This window comes from Triticum dicoccoides, chromosome 2B, assembly GCF_002162155.2.
Source record: "Triticum dicoccoides isolate Atlit2015 ecotype Zavitan chromosome 2B, WEW_v2.0, whole genome shotgun sequence".
Lineage (NCBI taxonomy): Eukaryota > Viridiplantae > Streptophyta > Magnoliopsida > Poales > Poaceae > Triticum > Triticum dicoccoides.
In genome coordinates, this window is record NC_041383.1 from 775099166 (window position 1) to 775103923 (window position 4758).

A 4758-nucleotide genomic window follows, 5' to 3' on the forward strand; every position below is an offset into this window, starting at 1 on the left:
TGAAGAACATGTGATATATTCAGGCCTAACTAGTGTTTAAATTACAGATTAGCCCCTGCTTCCCTGTTAATTTGCTCCCCATTAAGTAATGGCCCCTTCTTGGATTATGCTCAAGCTCCGCCACTGTTCGGACATGCCCAAAACATAGAAATAAATTATGAGCTAGACCGCTAAAAATTGCTATGAGCTAGAAGGAGTGCGTATGTGCATGGTGCATACTCGCTCTATTTCATAATATAATGTGTGCTAGTTTCTTTAAAAAAATAAAATGTGTGCATGTTTGATCAAGTTTCTAGAAAAATATCATTTGATCCATCATGAAAAACATTTTCATATTTTATCTACTGTATTAAGCATTGGAGATGTTGATATTTTCTTCTGTAACACTTGGTCAAACATACAATTATTTGACTTCACGATGCATCTTATATTCTGAAACGGTGAGAGTATATTGCTAGACACACAGTGGTGCCCGGTCGGAGTGCACCTCATGTATTTTGACCATGCACCCAAATTTAGCAATATTGAGGTAGCATTAATCATAGAGCAATGGGCCAATAATAGGTGCAATGTATTGTCGGTGCGTTTGTCCCTCAAAAAAGAGGGGAGGGGGTGTGCAATGTATTGTCGGCGCGTTTGTCCCACATGATGCATAGGTGCATCTGCACTTTTTTGACATGAACCATTTATGGAGAAGCAGCATCATATTTTGCGCTTTGTAGTGCTAGCTGGAGCGTGGGCCAATAATAACTGACGAATATGCATATGCATGCATGTATGTCTGATGATAGTACATGGTAAGGGCATCTCTAACACTCACCCTAAAACTGACATCGTATTTGTGTGTGAACTGGTCTGGACCCGTCCAGACACGGATACGGGAGCCGCCATCTAATCCTATCCCTTAAATGTCAGTCACTATTTTTTTTTCTTTAATTCCGCAGCACGCAAAATAATTATAGAAAATAGCCCAATTCTTAGTCATAAATAACATGTGAATATTCCTGGTACAACAATAGTTCATGTAAGTATTGCATCCAAAATAATCGGTGTTCAACAAGTATTTAAATTCAGAATTCCAATTCTGCCAATACTCAAGTTAGAATCGGCACAAGTCATCCCACGCACTATTGCCCCTTGAACTTCATCCAACAATGCATGTAAATAGCCTGCCCCCGGTCTTATAGTACAGCACATCGACGCGTTTGGGCTATACAACATGATGATTATCAAGTTAAAACATTGAGTGAATCATGAGTCGATGAACATGTAGAACAACAAGAAACAAAACTTATAATCTGCATGGTTGACGAGTCCGATGACCACATTGTCTCCACTTGTGCAACCGCGCAAAATATCATGTTGGTGTTGGAGATGGTATACCACCGACGGACTGGCGACTTCACATTGCGATCATGGATCACTTGCGCGTCATATGAAGCCAAGTGTTTTTTCTCAACAAACGAAGCACGCATGTTTTGCCAAAACAGCGAGTCCCCTTGCCTCGTGCCTACAAAGTCTGCAGATGCGACCTTCCACGCGTTGCACAACAACTCATCCTCCATCACTGAATAACCCCCTCCCGCCGCCCCATCGTGCTTACTCTAGAAAACAACGAGAAGTTCAACAAAGAAACTCTATGGTATTTGACCAAACATCTATTGAGCGTGGTGTCCTCCATGGACGGCATCAGCAGGGGACGGAGGGTACCTGGTTACGGACATATCCTAAGTGTGGACGGAGGCATAGTCCAAGTCGGGTAGGCGCATCGATGGGGTTGAAGATGTCCGAGGATGCCTGGGCGATGGCCGGAGAGGTACAACGGTTGCTGCGGACAAGGAGGGTGCGGATACAAAGCAAAGGCAGCAGGAGCGGACTGGAAAAAAAGTGGACAAGGAGGGGAATTTGAGTGGATCGAGTGTGCCGAAGTCCTACATGGCGGCTGTCCGAACTCTCACAAAGCCCTCCCTTCCCCTAAGTTTGCATTCGGTTTGTGGGAATTCGGACAACCGGAGTGATCCACGAACAGACGGGTACCTTATTGGAAGGCAAATTTTGTCCAGACAGCTTGATCCAGATGAATGCGAAAGGTTCGAGGTCCGTGTTGCGGTTGCTCTGAATCTCCATAGAGGTATTTCCATTTACGCACATGTAAATATTATTTATCGGGTGCACACTAGCATATAGTGGATCGACACTTCAGAGCGCTACAGGTTCTCTAGTTTTTTTCTTCTAGTGTTAGTATAGGTCAATGGAAATCAACAAGTCGGTGGACTGGTGGAGGGAGATATCAGAGACGACGTACAATATATGGTCACTGTTCATGCATCTTTCAATATTGGCCACTGATTTGCTGTTATCAAAGCATCGGTACCCTTAAATCCTCCTCAAATGTTGTGGACGTGTCCCGTCAATGACCAGACTAAAGAGAAGGACAAAAAAATATATCCAACCAAACCCTCTATATCATTCATATACGGTCCTGACTGTTGAGTAACCTCATAGTATTAGGAAACATAGGTAGACTAGGAAATATCCTGGTTTGACTTGTACTTCAAGTAGATCATGTACTCCTATATACTCCGTTCTTCATGAAGTGTATATATGCCCATGAGACTCAAGCAATACAATGAACTATTACACCAAATCCTTCTCTCCCTTCTAACATGGTATCAGTTTCCGGGTTCTAAACCCTAGCCGCCGCCGCTTCCGCACGCGCGCGCCGCCCCTGGGGCAGTCGGCCTTCATGACCGCCGCCGGGGGCCGCGCCGCCCGTACCTAGGGTTCGCCCGCCGGCCGTGTTGGCTGGCTGCCCTAGAGAATTTTTTCCCCGAACCCTTGCTTCGGGGTTTTCTCTCTCCCGCCGGTCATCTTGATCGTCGGTTTCTTTTTGGTTTTCCGACCTAATCTTGATCGGTTTGCGTCGCCCACCGCCGTCGTCGACCCCGTTCGCCTCTACTCCAACCCCGGCGCGATCGGCCGGCTTCTTCACCGACCCAGCGGCCTCGCGCGTCGTCCGCGCGTCTACCCGCCGGTCGCCCTGACCCGGCGGCCTCGCACGTCGTCCGCATGTCTGCCCGCCGGTTGCTCCGACCCGGCGGCTTCGCGTCATGCGGCGGCCCTTCACCGCGGCCGTTCGTGCGTCGGCCCGCCCGTCGATCTACGCCGGCCGTCACCGCCCTGCTCCGACCAGGACTCCTGCATCACCCGACCCGGCGGCCTCGCGCCATGCGGCAGCCAATCATAGCCGCCCTGCCGCGCGCCGTCGCCGGCTTCATCTCGGACTCCGCCGCCACCCCATCTCCACCGAGCGGCGTCCCCGACCTCGCGCGCGAACGGATTGATCACCCGCCCGCCGCTGCAATCCGCCTCAACTACACCGTGCGATCGACCTGGCCCGTCGATTGCGCGCGCCTCCGCAGGTCCTGTGAAGATCGTCCCCGAGTTTAGCGCGTTCCTCCACCGATCAAGCAACGGGCTGCCGCTGCGTCGCCCCATCGGGCCGCAGCGCCGCCGCCCCGTGGTTCTTCTCCTGGCTGCACCAACCCGCGTCACCGTTGTGTCGCCCCTTCGGGTTGTAGTGCCGCAGCCCGCGGTCCACCGCCGCCCCGAGGCCGTCCGCTCCAGGTCGTCCCTGTGGCAGCATCGACCCTCGCGCCGCCGCTGCGTCGCCCCGTCGGGCCGTAGCGAGCGTGGCACGCGGTCCACGCCACCGTCTCGAGGCCGTCACCGTGGTTGCACCGACCCGCGCTTCTCCACCACACCGCCCCTTCGGGCTGTCGTGCCGCGGCCCGCGGTCTCTGCCGCCGCCCCGAGGTCTTCCTGCCATCGCCCCGACCTGCCTGCCGACGCTGCGTCGCTTCTTCGAGCCGTAGTGCCGCGGCCCGCGGTTCACTTCGCCGTCCCCGCGCGTCGACTTCCTATAGTTTGCGTCGCACCGCCTCCGTTGGCGCGGGAACGCCACCGTCCGCGCCGGTCTTTGTCACGCTGTCAGGGTTCTTCGCCTACGTTGAGCATCGCCGCCGCGCTCCTAACCTAGCCGCCGCCGCCACCGTCAGGCCGCCGCCGCCGCTCTTCTTCGGTCGCCGCCGCCGCTACCCCCGTAGTTGCCGCAGCCACCCGTCCACCCTCTTCGTCTTTTTCCAGCACCAGCCCATCGCTAGCGTCACCGTCATCTACCCCGACCGGTTCATCTACTCCGACAACCGCGGGCGACATTGGCCCCGCGCCGATTGGCGCCGCAACCGTCATCGAGTTCTTCTCTGCTGGCCCCTCCGACTTCTCGCACATGGTGTACAACTCGTGCAGGTCCCTCGTCTACGCATGCCCGGTGTTGGCAACATTGATGCGTGCCTTCATCCACGACGTGTCCCCGGGCCTGGCAAGCCTGGTTGGCGCTTCGTCAACTTCGTCTTCGTCCGTCTACGCATGCCCGGTGCTGGCAACACCGGTGCGTGCCTTCGTCACGATGTGTCCCCGGGCTTGGCAAACCCGCCGCGACGCGTCGTCAACAACATTTTCTTCCCGGCGCACCCCTACTTCGACACCACTGCGCCCATACTAACTCGGCGCCCTCTTGCGCCCGCGGCTCCACGGCGACTTCCTCAACACCGGCTACCCCGCCTCGGCATCGATCAAGGCATTCTTCGCATGGCTACCTCGACCACAGCTCCACCACCCACGCTCTCGGCTACATCGACAAATGGCACAAAGGGCTACCGCCTGCTTGAGCAACCTCGTTGGTTTCCACTCCAGCCA